Genomic DNA, 14,999 nt, shown 5'->3' with positions numbered 1-14,999 from the left:
TACCAGCACAACATCTATTAACGTGTCAGTAATATACTCTATGGAAGAAAGAATCACTGCGTTCTGAAAGCTGTCAAACTTATCTAAATTTCATAGTCTAATAACTACATTTATTTGAAAGACAGAAATGCACGCACACACAAACACAACCTTATTCTCCAAGAAGCAAACACATCCATTAGATGGCTAATAAGAAAGAGTGCTTAAAATTTGTTCAGGAGGCAGGCTTTTTCTGCAGCCTAGAGAATGTTCAGCAAATTTCCTATGGATGATCTATTCAGTTAATTGCCCTGTCCCTTTTAGCATTTACCTAATGATGAGATAACCTTTTTTACATCAAACTGAAGACTAAACCATAGGTGTTCTGTACATAAGATCGCTTCTATATCCAGTGGGCGTAAATCACCAATGTCAAGCATAAAAGCCTCTATTTCAGCATACGCACTTGGGCAGGAGGCAGTGAATCACCTTCCCATGCTTTGCCTGAAAGACTGCGGGAGGAATCCACCAGCACTAACCCAGTTTGCTCCACAATCCGCAGGTGGCAATGCCTGTGCCTCAGTTTGCTTAACACGTAGAACAAGGACAGAATCACACATCCAATTCTGCAGAAGGACTGCCTGCCTTAAGTAATCTTAATAAATTGTTTTGCATTCCTCGGGTGAAGGACACTACAGAGAGACCAAGAATTAATTCCATAGGTCTCTTCAAATTTTGTTCCACCAGGCTAACAAAAATGAAGCTTTCCTCTCATACTACTACTCTAGTGTCTTGATTCCTTCATACCTCTTTATGGTGAGCATCCTACTTACAGCTGCGTAACACCAGGTAAAAACTAGCTTCGATTCACAGCAGTCTCGTGATCAAGGGCTTCAAACCATTACAGCACATGCAGCTATTTTTAAGTTAAAGAAATACTCCATTTTTAGCTAGGGTATTTACTTTTCCCACTTTCACTCCAGTTTGCATTCTTGCTATTTTAGGAACTCCAAAGATACTTTAGAGTGAAGAAGGTATCCTCAAAAGCCATTTTTATTCTCAGGCACGTATTTGGGGTCCAGTCCAATATATCTCCACTGTAAACACCTCCATAAATACACACACTCTGCTTCTTTCAGTTCCTTGCTCAGCCCTTGTCTGCAGACCCTCTGTGCTACAGCCATGCCATCACATCCCCCTAGCATAGACACGGACTACAGATGGGGGATGCTTCTTCTGTAGGTATCTATAACACCTCCAAGCAACATATACTACATTAACAGAACCACAGAAGCTGTTTCACAGCTGCATTAATGGCGATTTCAACAGGCGGGGCCATATCTTTACAAGGGTGTTAATTCCTGTACCCCAGACAGCTGTAGCCTATTTACATTACCAAAAGATAGGATCACCAAATAGCATTTTAATGTTCTTTTTTAAAACGTGAAAGGAGAAAACTGTTCGTACAACCGCTCTCTTGTAATTGGAAGCAGAGAAAACAACGTGGCCACATGATGGCACCATTTCCTAGGAAGAGAGACGAAACTCTGCTCATCCCTTTTTCAGTGGGGAACATTTTCATGTTCTACATGAAGACTTGTTTCAACCGCGTTCTCTTATTCCCAGAGAGCTCATGCACGACCCTGCCAAGCCCCAGCCCGGCCCAACTGTTTTAACTGGCTATAAGTTTGGTTCTTTCAAAATCTAGGGGCATCTATGGCTGGTTTTCCTTCACAGTGCCAGGTGCTGTTACTCAGGGGGGACACTGCACTAGCACACCTGCAGCAGGACAGCCACCCAACAGGGAAGAGATGAGCCAGCAACATGGGTGAAGTTACGGTGTGAACACTCTCCACTCAACCAAAGAATAGGGGGAAGCTTCCTGAAAAAAAAAAAAAAACCAAACCAAACCAACTCTTTTGAAAATGTAGGCAAAGTGATGTGTTTTGCTCTTCTATTGTCCTGATTAAAAATTTACTGGTCATTAAGAATACCTTCACCTGCTTTTAAGGGCTTTTGCTTAAATCCTAACAGTGTATTTCAGACTGAATACTGGTAAGGAAATTTGAACAGGAAATTATTTTGATTATCTTGCTGTGGTGGACTATATAAACTTATATCCTCTCTCAAAAGCACTGTTTAGGGAGAAGGGTCTGGGGTTGGAGGTGGGAGCTGAGTCTGAAGGAGAACTGAATTAGAAGGATAATAGGTGCAAATATATTAAAACATGTCTCCAAAAGAGACAACTGCTATTCCATGAACTCTTTCACGTTTGCCCTGTATTGTTAGGTTTTTTCCCCCAGGCAGAAAGACAAGGAGGAAAAGCTTATCAGTTTGAGTGTGGTTAAATACAGTAAGCCTGAAAGCCTGTGGGTTTTGGTTAAAAGGAAAATATAGATTAAAACCTCTTAAGATAATTACCTGTTTAGAAGGTTTCTATTCAAGCTAGAATCCTCTACAGGGAGTGTTTGTAGCAGTCTGTTAGGAAAAGGGTGCAGTCAGAAATGGTTGACTTTTGTGGGAGAGCTGTTGCCTGGGGAAGAGCACTGCTTATACCCTCCACATTTCGAGAGAAAGGCCTTTCAATCTAGGAGATTTTGTTCTGGTCACAGAACTACTGCTGGATCGGAGAAACAAGGAACAGACAAAAAATTGGAACTGCCAATCCTCAGGGCTGGGAAAAGGATTATTTTCTCTCTTCCAGCGGCTGTATCTCACCTCTGAGAAGAGGAAAGCCATCACATCAAAATGCTAGATTTTATTTGGTTATTTTTTCCATTTATCTTTTTTATCTACTAGTGAAAGGGTAATTGTTAACTAGTATAACTGGGTGCTTTGGTGAATATTTCAACTTAGAAATATTGTGAGACAGATATTCATACTGGTTTGGACTGTGGCTTCTTTATTTTGAGTTTATGGGATGAATGTTCAGGCCTGCTTACAATTCAGATTTAAATATCAGTGTGAAACAGCACATGCTCATGTCAACAACGCTGAAGGCCACAGGGAAAATTTCTGTTCTCAGTGAGACCTCTGTAATCCCTGGGAGCAGACTTATTTCCAAAATCACCTACTTAGTTTTGATAGGAAGATAAATGTACAGCAGAACACTTTAATAAATGAAGGCAATAAACAAGAACACAGCATTCATGGGTGGCTTGATATCATCAGATGGATCTGTAGCATTAAATGTACATTGTCAGTTCCAGTGCTTTTTTTTTTCCCTCCCCCAAGGGAAAAGGCCCTGGAATTACATGTATACACAAGCACACAGACACCAACAGGTGATACTAATACAGTGCATGAGAGTTATTTCTCAGGTCTGCCTTCAGGCGCATTCTACCCTCAGCCAAAAACATTAGAGATAGCATCTGGGAGTTTTATTTTTGAGTACAGAGAATATGCCCTGTTTTGAAATGCTGCACAGGATCAAAGCACAAGGTATTTTTGTTAAAGTTGACATGGCTGCACACACAGGCATGAAGCTGTGGGGAGAAGTCCCTTGCTCTGTTTTTATTTCCTCTATCATCCCCCTTTTCACACAAAAATTGCTACTTTGTGGTTTTTTCCCTATCTAACATCAATAAATTACACGTTATCACTCCTATCACCTAGTTATAAAGAGCCTTTCAAGATTTTTAATAGATGCACAATATTGCTACACTTACATTTTCACTGGTTAAGAACTCAAAAATAGCTGTTGTGAGATTACTCTTAATTTATACTACTTCTCTCTTGTGGGCTTTCAAGAAGAAGCATTTCACCACATGTCACAGATTGATACAGAGTATATATTGCGCATCCCAGCCGGGGAGAGATCCTTTCAGTGTTTAACACAACAAAGCTGGGATGAGTAGGGGTTCTAGGATTTGTTTATCCTTCTTTCATAGGCACAGTTAATTCCTCAAGGAGCTATTTGTGTTGACAGATTAACTAGAGATCTTGAATTCTCTTTGTATTTCAGTTCCTGAGTGGTAGATACGTAAGACTAGATCTCGTGTTATTTTAGTCTTGTAAATGACTCCACGGACAATGAAAACAGTCACAGGAAACATAAATGAAAAGATGGTGCAACGGCATTCCCTCTAGAAACAATAATAATTGGTGTCCTCAGGAACCCAAAAGCACAGTGCTAGCCAGAACATGTTCCCATGGTCCACTGGGCACCTGGCTGCAAGGCAAATACCCTGATGCAAATGAAGGAGTTCAGTGGCACTCTGATGACTTACAACTGACTTTCACCTATAGAGTAGATGAAACAACCCCATTTCTGGTGGAAATACAGTGGTTTTTCTCCACAACATCCCCTAGCACACTTTATAAACATCAGTAGGCACTATTAAATAGTAGCTTGGTTTTATGTTTCAGGTTCCTTGGTTTTATGTTTCAGGTTCTCTCCCACTACCACGTTAAAGCTTCACTTCAAAACTGTTTTGTTTTTTTTTCTCATTTGAATACCGTTCTTGCCCAACCTTGTTCTAAAGTTATTGAGTGGGATCACAGCACAAAGATTGCATGGCTACTCTACCACAGGTAAACAAGAGAAAAGAGAAGAAAGCAGCCATGGAAGCTTTAATGAAGAGAGCAAAAAGCTCCGATGCTACACAGCGCGCAGTGGTGAAAACGAACAGAAGGTGACCAAATCTGTTTTCACACCTGTAACTTTGGAGTTGTGTAGTTGTCACAAAGCAGGCAACTAATGCACCAGTCAATATTTCTCAAAGCACGGCAGGTGTCCCCCTGTAGCACTCAAAGGACTAACCAAGAGAGAGGTAAGCACTGAGTTATGCAGGGTTAGAACAACACACAGCAGGACAGAAGGAGAGTTAGATGTATCTGCTTTAGTTTCTTTCAAGTAAGAGTCACCTGTCAAACAATGGAAAATCTTCTGTGTTTGACTCTGCTACACGAAGTGTCTCTCTGCAGACCATATTAGGGAAATGGTAGATTTGGTATAGTCTTCTCAGCCGGTTAGGACAGAGGAGATGACAGCAGTAGCATGCGTGGTTAAGGCATGAAATAACAATAAATGGCATGACTATGTTTGACATCCTTCAAGCAGATCATATAAAGTGGCAGTTTCGATATGGGCACCTTCAGGAGGAACAACTATTAAAAAGAATAAAAGAAGAGGAAGTTAAGTCAGAAAGAGTCTGAAAGATAAGGAATTAAAATCCATAAGATCAGCAGGGATGTGGCTGTAATAATACTTTATTAGAGTCTATATGCATATCCAAGGACAACAATAAAAAAAATAAGGAAGTAGAAAATGCTTCAATGGTTAAATAACAAGGTATAAGAGTTCATTAAAGCTGAAAATGTATCCTTCCAAACATGGAAATCATGCCCAAGTGACACTAATAGAACTGAGCATAAACTGTAGCAGGCTAGATGTAAAACAAAGATTAGGTAGGGTGAAGAGGAAATTTAAAGAAAAAAACACTAAAGGCATAAAGACAAATACTGTAATAAAACATTATTTAAACACATCAGACAGACAAAGCTTACAAGGCAATGACTGGTACCTAAGAAGTGCTGTAGATTATGTGGATTGATAGATTAAGTAGGCAAGTAGCAGACTCAGTGGGTTAGCTAGACTACTGATCTATGAAAGCAGTAAAGGTAATCAAAGAGGTTACAGAAATTCTGCAGTGGAATTGATATTATTGCTTTAATTTTCAAAATGGAGGATGATGGAAGAAGCTAAGCTAGCTCAAGGGGGAGAAGAGGAAAGCACTGCTCTGGGGATTGTTACTAAAAAAAAAAACCCCAAACCACATACAAAACCAAAAAAAACCCCCCAAATCCCAAACAACAAAAAAATACTAGAACATCTTAATACATTGAACAGTGATAGATAGTTGTATAGTATTTATCAGTCACTCACTTCAAGAGAGAAGCAGTTGAAATGCTCATCCAATATACAAGGGAAACATTTACTAGATAACTCACAACTTAAAGAATGGTAATAAAAATCTATGGGGGGCAGACTCTGAAGACAGTAACAGGTAAATTCAGGCTGCAGATATCTTACTGGACAGTTACAATATGTCTCAGTGGCTGCAGCATGACTTACAAACAGAAATATCACAGTATTATCAACTCAGTCACCTCAATATTTTAAGAATGGAAGCTACAGAATTGTAAAGAGCAATAAGACTTTTTATCCATTTCCATGGTACTTAGAAATAATAGATACACTGAGGATATATCTTCAAGTTTTCCCCTGAAATCATGAAAGCTAGAAACTTGCACGGCTATTGTAAACCAAAGCTGAAATGATGCATGTTAGCACTAGGAGTTCTCTAAATGGAGAGCGGTAAGAAAAGCACCGAATACCATGAGAATTGACAACATCAAGCCACTATTACAAGGTCATCAAATAAGAGAATCAACATTTAGGATAATTAGACAAATTTTCAAAAGCATCCTATGTGTTATAAATGTGATTTATGCATCAGTGAAACTTAGGCTCCACAGTTGGTTCTGAAAACATACTCAGTGACTTCCTAACTAAAGTACCATATGCTATTAGTCATTTCTCACGAGAAGAAAAGCCCGAGAGACTAACCTGACAAAACTCACTTAGGGTACTGATTAGGAATATAGAGACCAGTTCCTATCAGTAGTCCAACATTTTACACCACCAATTTTTCAGTGTATTGCGATGGCTTTTTCAACAGAGCTCTATAGTTTACAACTGTACTTGTACTTAGTTCTGTCTCTACACAATTCTAGTAACATATATCTGCTTCTATAAAAACACAAGTCATTCCTGGCTGATATTTCTTTTATAATCTTACAAAGAGAAATATAAACCTACAGGACTTAGAAACCACTTATGACTGTTAAAAAGAGAAGCATTTGCGAAACAAAATTTCCAATGTTCTGCAAGACAGAAGTATAAGTAAGCGTCATGACATCAGAATTTGAGAACTATCAGTGTCTCTGCTTCCAGTTTAGTTTGCTACAGAAAAGGCCTGTATCATTATTATATCATCTAAAATAGATATGTAAACATACAGAATTTCTTAGGTCACAAAAAACAACCTAAAATTATTCAGCATTAGCTAACACATACCATACGTAGACTAGCAAAAATACAGATGAATTGACTATTGACATACTGCCTGACCCTGAAAACAAGGAAGCTGGTAGAATTGGAGTCTCCCTCCTCCCCTCTATAGTGGAGATCATTTGAAAGCTCCAGAGCAGCTCCTAGGGAATCACAGCCACAGATTTCCAGAGGCAAAGGGAAGACCATAAGGGCACGCAACCATCCTCTTCATGCCACAGAACCTCGAAGAGAAACACAGGAAACCTAAAACTTAAAGATGAGGCCAAACAACCTTCAGATGCATCTAGCCTCTACATTTGCCCCAGGCAAATCAAACTTGTTGATTCGTAGGAAGGGAATGGTGGTTTTCTCTAGCTGCTCAGGAAAATGAAAACCCAGAGTTTCCACATCCACTCTCAATGCTCTGTGGAGTTCAGGAAGCTTGTGAGGTTCCCTCTCTGCCTTTCCCCATTGTGCTGGAAGGCCATCAAGCTACAAAAATCAGAACTTAGAAGGAGAAAAAGAAAACAGACCACCTCAAAGTTCCCATCCTGTGAAAGCTAAAAAATGCTGGAATTGGGCCAAGACAGCCACATCACTTGAGCATGTACGGACAAAAGGTTCAGATGTGGTCCATCACTGACAGTGTTTATAAAGTGCATTCTATTTAATGCATACATCCCACCCCCCCACCCCCCACCCCCCCCCCGGTCCCTTGCTAAAACATAGCTTTAGAAAGTCCTCCCCCATCTCAATGTCTTGCCAAGGATTGTTTCATGGGTTTTTCAAAAATCAGCCATGCCTCACTTTCCTTCTCAACTTTCATTCCTTACCAGAACCTCGGGTCTCTGCAAGAATTCTGTGTTCTCTAAAATGATAAAAATTGCTTCAGTGGTTTTTCCAATGATTGTACAACCTGCCTCTCAGTCCCATGGAATCTCTTTGCAAAGATGTTGCTTTTCCCTTGTCTGGAACAAATTCCATCACAGATGGACCATCCAGTGTCTAAGAATAACTCTTTTAACTATCAATAGAGACAAAGAGATTCAGTTGCACTATTCCCGTGGGATTCCTTTGAGTTTGGACACATCTGTTAAGATGCATACATCAGAGCTTGAATGAAGTTTTTGTCTGATTGTATCTCTGAGAACTCGTGGAAGTTTCTGCCAAAATGATCTTATCTCTTGGCACTTGCAAAACATATATAGTTATAGATGCTTTCTGAAGGGCTCCTGAAGTAAGCGGCCTATCCAGACCAAATCAGTTTAAATACAGCCAAGTCCTGATGACTTCCTTCCCTCTCAACAAAATCTTTAGAAGCTTTACCTAAGGCAGTTCAGCCTTGGAACTAGCACCCTACCAACTTCATGCATTCTCTATGCATAAGCAAGAAAGTATGTGGAAAACTCTAAATAGCACCAATCTTGTACGCTTTCCTTCTTTGTAACCTTTCCAGAACCTGTGTCTCCATGCTTGTCCTTGTAGCTTTTTGCACAAACACCTTTCTTCTGGGTAAGCAGCTACATCTGTTTGTGACAGCTGAGTAGCTAGAGGTATAACTCATTTGGAGCTCTATCAGCTCACACTATGACTTAATTCCAAATTAGTTCAAAGTGGTGCTTTTTTTCTGCCAAGTCCTACATGAAAACAGTTACCTCAAGAAGCACCTCTTCCTCTAACTTGTTTCTCCAGTTGTATTGCGTGAGCTAGCATTTCCCAAGACCAAAAGAGATGGGAGCTGGACACAATGCATCCCAGGTTCTGGCTTTTGCTTCAAGGATTCATCTGTGCTGGAAATATATCATAACGTTCAAATCCAGAAATCTAGGACCCAGTCCTACAAAGGCCAGAAGTAATGCAATTTCCTTGGGAATAAGTGGCACCAGAAACAGCATGTAGAATGTACTGCACTATGGAATTAAGCCCTAAATTAAGTTATGCATCACATATGAATTTACCCAGGTTTTTTTGCTAAGTGCTCATTTCAGGAAGACTGGCATTCAGACTATTGCTTAGGCTTTCTTCACCTCTGCCTTTTACAGCTGAGGAGCAGATGGCTATCACAGAGCTTTTATTTCCTACGCTTGGAAAAAGGATTTTGATCTGAATCATTCCAAAAGCACCTTGATTCTTTAAAGTAGATTGGTTTCTGAATATTTCTCATAATAAATATGTGGTGCTGTTTTCTGCCAAGGACTAGTGACTGTGCATGCAAAATGGTCAGTGAAAATTTCAAACTGATTTGAATAGGTGGCCCATAATATCGAAGTCTTTTTTCCAGATACATGAATGAGGGTTCATGGAACCATCTGTGTACATCGGTGCATTTTTCCAAGAATTGATAAACCCTACCGTGCTGACTTTTTCTGGGTTTTTCTGGTATTTTAAAGGAAAATTCCTCTCAAACTTCCTGTCTAATCCTAGTTTTTAAGTATTTTTGATTTACTTACAATCCACTAGAAAACTCCCCACCAGAACGAAGAATGCCCTTTGAAAATGAAATCTAATGTGCCCAGCTGTGGTCTGGGCAAGGGAGGAAAAGCAATGCTGTAGTGTCTAGAAGGCAGAGAGAAGGACAGGAAATGCCGCCGGCCCTAAGAAGTAAAGCACCACCACAGGTCCAAAAGTTGAGAGGAAAAAAAATTTGGTAATGTAGCTCCGAAGAACAAAGGGAGGGTTTCTAAGGTGGGGTGAAAGAATCAGTCCAAAACTCAGGGAAGGCAAGAGGTGAGGAGGAGTTTGTAATGACAGGGAAGCCTAGTTTTAAATGTTGAGACCCACAAATACTAACCTCTTGGTTAATAATAATAAAGACTGAGGCAATTTTAAAAAAATACCACATAACACGGGATATAGCTGTAGTAAATATGCAGTAAATATTCATCATGCCTCATTTTTAGTTCATGTGAGAAATTGGCATAGCTATTCTGCATGCGCACGCCAAACGCTAATGATATGCATACCACCCCAAACAAATACAGACTGATAAAGGCTAGAACCCATCATAAATAATGGGAGTTTTTTCCACTGGTTCCAAAGCATGTGGAATCAACTAACAGAGGTCAACGCCACAAGACGTCTCTTACCATTTCTTGATTTTTTGCAGGACTCTAGCTGTATTTTGGGAACTAAATTTCAACAATTCCTGAGCTAGGACAATATTAATGCTGAAATTAGTATTAAACTTCTTATCCAGAAAACCCAGCTTGAGTGAAAGGAGCAGCTAACCTGGGATTGCAGTTTATTCATACCGGTATTGTGAATTTAGTAGGAATGGAAGGTGATTTGGAGACATTAAAAACTTTGGGGTCTAAAAGTCTCTGTTTGTCTACAGAACAGGTAGAGCATGAAGAGCTGCAGGCTCCACCTCCTCCTACTGCCCTGTGCCAATATTCCTCACCCCTGAACTTGGCCACCCCAGAAAGCAAAAGCAGGAGTTCATTCTCCCAAGTTCCACACAACCCCTGCTGGCCTCTGTCCTAAGGTTGCTTTCATGGGTTTCCATTTGTACTGTCAGAAAACATCAGTGTGAGGTTTCAAATCCCATTTACTGATGAACTCTTTCATCTTTGTGAATGGGATAAAGAGATTCTTTGTTTGAAAACAGGGATTATTTTTTCTTGTTGTTCTGCTCATTTTTTGCATCTCTTCACAAGCTTTTTGTTTTCAGAAAACATTACAAGACAAAACTGTACCCCAGTTTTAACAAAGAGCCTGACATCTCCAATTTGAAGAGAATTCTTGTACATACTAAATTGCATGCTGCCTGCTGCTCAATTGTTTCACATCTCTTTCTTCTCCCCAAATCACCAGGTGAGATTTAAGAAAGTCTCCCCAATGTTTACCAGCTCTATTAAAATCAAGATCTCTAGAAGAAGCTCATAATGAATAAAGTCAGAAGCCAACAGGAATGAATTGCAGCTAAAGTGATTTTGATAGTGATGATCCTTATAACCCGGCTGCTTCCAAGCGTGGCCCTGAGGCTGGATTTTTAAATTAAAAAAAGAAAAGGATAGACATACTTTTTAATCTGATTTTTTATTGTCATGCCCTGATTTTTTTTTATAGGCCTTTGCACAGTGTGGTTGGCTTCTGAGCTCTTGAAACATGGTGTCATCATCTTTCTTTCTCCTTTTTTTGCCCCTTGTAAATTTTACAACATCCTAAAACCACCACAGAAGAGGTAAACTACATATTCTAAAACTAGTGAATGATGAGGTTCACATCACCCTGCAGATTCTTGCCCAAGAGACTGTTAGGGAGGGACCACTGTGAAATGACAATGTTTTGAAGAGCTGACAGGGTAAGTTCTGACTTTCCAAAATCCAGTTTTAATCATTGTGTTAGATTCCCTCCCTTATTTTTGTATTTTTTGGCAAAATTGAAAAGAACGTTTTTAACAGGCCAATTAACCCATGCTGAGTAATCTGAAAGTGAATGCACTCAAAACAAGGGCCTTAAACTGGTACAACCACGCAGGTCTAGAAGATTTTCCAGACTCACAGACTGATCCTCTCCACAAAACACTCCCCCCTTTTCTTTGTGGAAATCCTTTACAATCCTGGTTGTTGGAGCAAGACACTTGTTTTCTCCCACTGCAATACAGCACAAGCTAAAAATTCCCAGTCAGTAGATATGCTTGGGTAACGAGAAGCATGTGACTACCTGGAGAGGAATTCCTACAGCTCTAGTTGGAAAGAGACACGCTTGAGGGGTCTTCCCTTTTTAATTTGTAAGAAGCAGCAACCTGACCCAACAACATGCTCTCAGCTTCCTCTGGCTGACTGCATTATCATGACCTTAACATAAAATGCTCTGTTTCAGTGGTAACTCCCAAAGATGGGAAAAGGTAAGCCCTGAGGAAGTTGTGCTCAGAGCATCCAACTGGAAAACCTGGTCTGCAGTAAGGAGTGTGTTTTCAAGAACCCCGGTGCAACCCAGCAGTGTGTTGGTGTACTCACAATCAGATGACCCTGTGTGTGCGTGCAGGTTTGTTGGTGAATGTGGTGAGTGGATGAGGGCCGGGCTCAGAGACAGAACAGCTTCAAGGTTCAGGCAGGGAAGGCCCGGCTTGGCGCTGCATGCACCCGTCTGAGTAATCTCATTCTCCTCAGACGCCTTCTGGTTTTCAGCTGTCTTGGGTTTCTTCCTGAAAATAAACAAAGAGACCTTTGAAGGGACTGACTGCATATTTGGGAAAAGGCATTTTTAGAATCTGTTAAAGATAACTTTCTTCCCCCTTACCACCCCCCTCTCTCATCTCTTTTCCCTTACAGGGAAGGAGGCAGAGAAGACTCTCCTCCATGCTTCTTGTTTGGAAACAAGCTGCTCCTTGTTTTGACTCTGATGCAATGGCCCAGAGACTGTGTTACAGCAAATAGGCCAAGCATGAAGCTCCTTATTCTGCCCCTACTGATGACATATAAAATGAAACTCGTCCCAGTGGTTTAGACAGTCGGAACTCCATTTGACAAATATTAACCAAGGCTGTAGCATTCTGAATAGAGAGAGTTATACAGAAATGTAATAGAATTGTCTGAAAAGCAAACAAATATGCAAGTTCAGAATGAATCAGCGCAGAGACTTGTTTTGTAGGGAAAAGCACTGAAGTGTTTTTGAGACGCAGAGGTCATCTAAGTAAAGCATGAAGATTTGGAGCCTGGAAGAACAGGCAACGAGCACAGTGCATGCGAGCTCTCAACACCTCCCTCCATCCAGGACCTCTGAGCATTTTGTGAACACAAGGAATTAAGCCTCACATTAAGCAGGTGGTGAATCCACAGACAGAGAAACTGAGGCACAGAGAGAAGTAGTGGGCTTCGAATGACACAGCGAGCACTCGGCACGGGGAGACAAGCACCCACATCTCACTGATTCCCCTCGGTTTTACAAATTAAGACACTCCCTCCTCTGCTTCCCGAGGCAGGCAACTGCTCAGTCTGCTCAGGTCACAGCCTCCAGCCGGGGACACTGCACCCTGACCCAGCCCGTGGCCATGGTGGTGCCTGGGTAAACCTCCAGCAGCTCCCGCTGTGCGCCGGGGGGGGGGCATGGCCACACTTGTGAGAGAGCAGCAGGAGCCGGGGAGGCCGAAGCCGTCCAAATAAAACGCTGTTATCTCCCGCTGGCACCCGAGGTGCGAGCAGTGCTCTGTCACCTCAGGACTGAGCCCTCACACCTTGTGCCACTGCGTGACCATGGTTTTGGGGCAGTATCTGGCTTAAGCAAGGGTCATCCCAGAGCATGGAGGTGCCTTGGGAGCTAAGGCCGCCCTGCCCTCTGGCCCTCCAAGCCCCATGTGCGTGGTCCTGGCTCCCCGTCTGCTGGCAAAGCCCCTTTCGACAGGGATGGATCCTTCCTCCTGAAGGGGCAAGACGGGAGCCCCTTCTCCCCACACGCACCCCACTAGGGCAGTGTGCGGCTGACGCGCCACAACGTGATTTTTGAGGACTGGGTTGGCCTCTCAGTGTTTAAGCAACTCGGATCTTACAGCAAGAAAAGCCCCATTCCAGCGGGGCCGTGGGGGGACAAGATGGCGTGAGGGGTCCCGCCACCAGGCAGGAGAGAGCAGAGCTCCTGGCCCCGGCCGGTTACATAAAAGCATTATGTAAGGGCGGCACGCCCGGCCGGGGGCAGGGCCGGCACCGGCCGCCATTTCCCGCTGGCCGCCGTCGGGGGGCAGCAGCCGCCTGGGGCCGGCCGGGCCCGGCCGCTCACCCCGGGCAGCGGCCCTGCTCGCGAGGTGCCTCCTCGGCCGGGACGTGAAAGCTCAGGGTGAGGAGGGATGAAAAACTGTAATAATAATAGTTTAAAAAAAAAAAAAAAGTTTAACTGGCCAAAAAAGACATAAAACAAATCCTCCCCCCTCCCCTCCCCGCAAAGGAGGTGCTGGGCCTGGTCGGCCACTGGCACCTTCCTTGGGCTGCCCAGTGCTGAGGGGATGGCCCCAAACTGCCAAAACATAGGAAAAAGGCTCTCGGTCCCAGATGGATGAGGTTTTGGGGTGCTGCAGGGGGGCTGAGCCCTGCAGGTGAGCCACTGCCAATGGAAGGTCACGCTGGTAACTCCGCAGGTGATGGAAGCTCTGGTGAGTTTTGGATTACTGGGGTTAAAAATCCCTACGCAATGGGATGGGCAGATGGTACTGCTGCTGTATCTTCCACCTATATAATCAATACTCTCAAAATATACCGGGCTGAAGTCTAATCTAAATCAATAGAGGACTAAATGAACCTTCCTTAAAGTTGTGCAACTTTAGCCCTGCAAGGGGCTGAACTGATTTATTCCATTTTAAATTGAAGGAAAATAAAATAATTTAAAAGCGTTTTGGGGTTTTTTTTGTTTGTTTGTTTGTTTTTTCCTGAGGACTAAACAGAGCATCTCATCACTCCAAGCTCGGGCATCCTTCCGTCTGGTCTCCTTTCTGTCACTGAGATCCATCTCCTGCTATGCAGATGAGGATGCATAAGACACAGAGATTGTATATGGGCCCATGTACTTTGAAGTGTATGGACTGCATGTGTTTTGTTCCTAACAGTCTGTGTTGATCCTTGGCGTACAAACTCTGGCACACCTTCACAGGCCTCGTTTCCAGATCCCATGACTTTCCCACGTGCAGGCAGCACACACCGGGGGCTGCAGGGAATCCATGCATAAAGCAGTGGTTTTTTACAGTGCTGCTACCCAAGAAGCATTCAGATAGCACAGCTTTTTGTTCAGGCAGGAAAGGATGTATGTAGGGTTAGGCTCTGGATGCACATAAGTCCCTTGCACTTGGAAGCTGAACCATCATATTTAAGGTCCGTATTCAGCTCAGAGTTAACCCAAGTTACATGCTCAGAATGCAGCCTCTGACTCCAGCTCTATCCACAGACAAAGCTGCCTCCCCTGGGCAGGACACTGCTGTTATTTGCAGGGCCTGAGTAAGCACGACAGTTGGGCTGTTAGACCAAGCACTGACTGA

The 14,999-nt window shown here is 42.5% G+C and overlaps 1 protein-coding gene across 5 annotated transcripts in view; it reads right to left on the bottom strand.

Moving 5' to 3' along the window:
• The window catches only part of ZBTB20 (zinc finger and BTB domain containing 20), a 460,828-nt gene that overhangs the window by 14,783 nt on the left and 431,046 nt on the right, over nt 1-14,999 (bottom strand). For all 5 annotated transcript variants that reach the window (XM_074897465.1, XM_074897470.1, XM_074897463.1 and 2 more), the window contains one exon: nt 11,998-12,185. The gene's annotated coding sequence lies outside the window, so the exon portion shown is untranslated. The remainder of the gene's footprint in view (nt 1-11,997; nt 12,186-14,999) is intronic.

Source organism: Athene noctua, chromosome 1 (genome assembly GCF_965140245.1).
Source record: "Athene noctua chromosome 1, bAthNoc1.hap1.1, whole genome shotgun sequence".
Classification (NCBI taxonomy): domain Eukaryota; kingdom Metazoa; phylum Chordata; class Aves; order Strigiformes; family Strigidae; genus Athene; species Athene noctua.
Note: the sequence above shows the minus strand (reverse complement) of the source record. Positions and strands in the feature narration are given on the sequence as shown.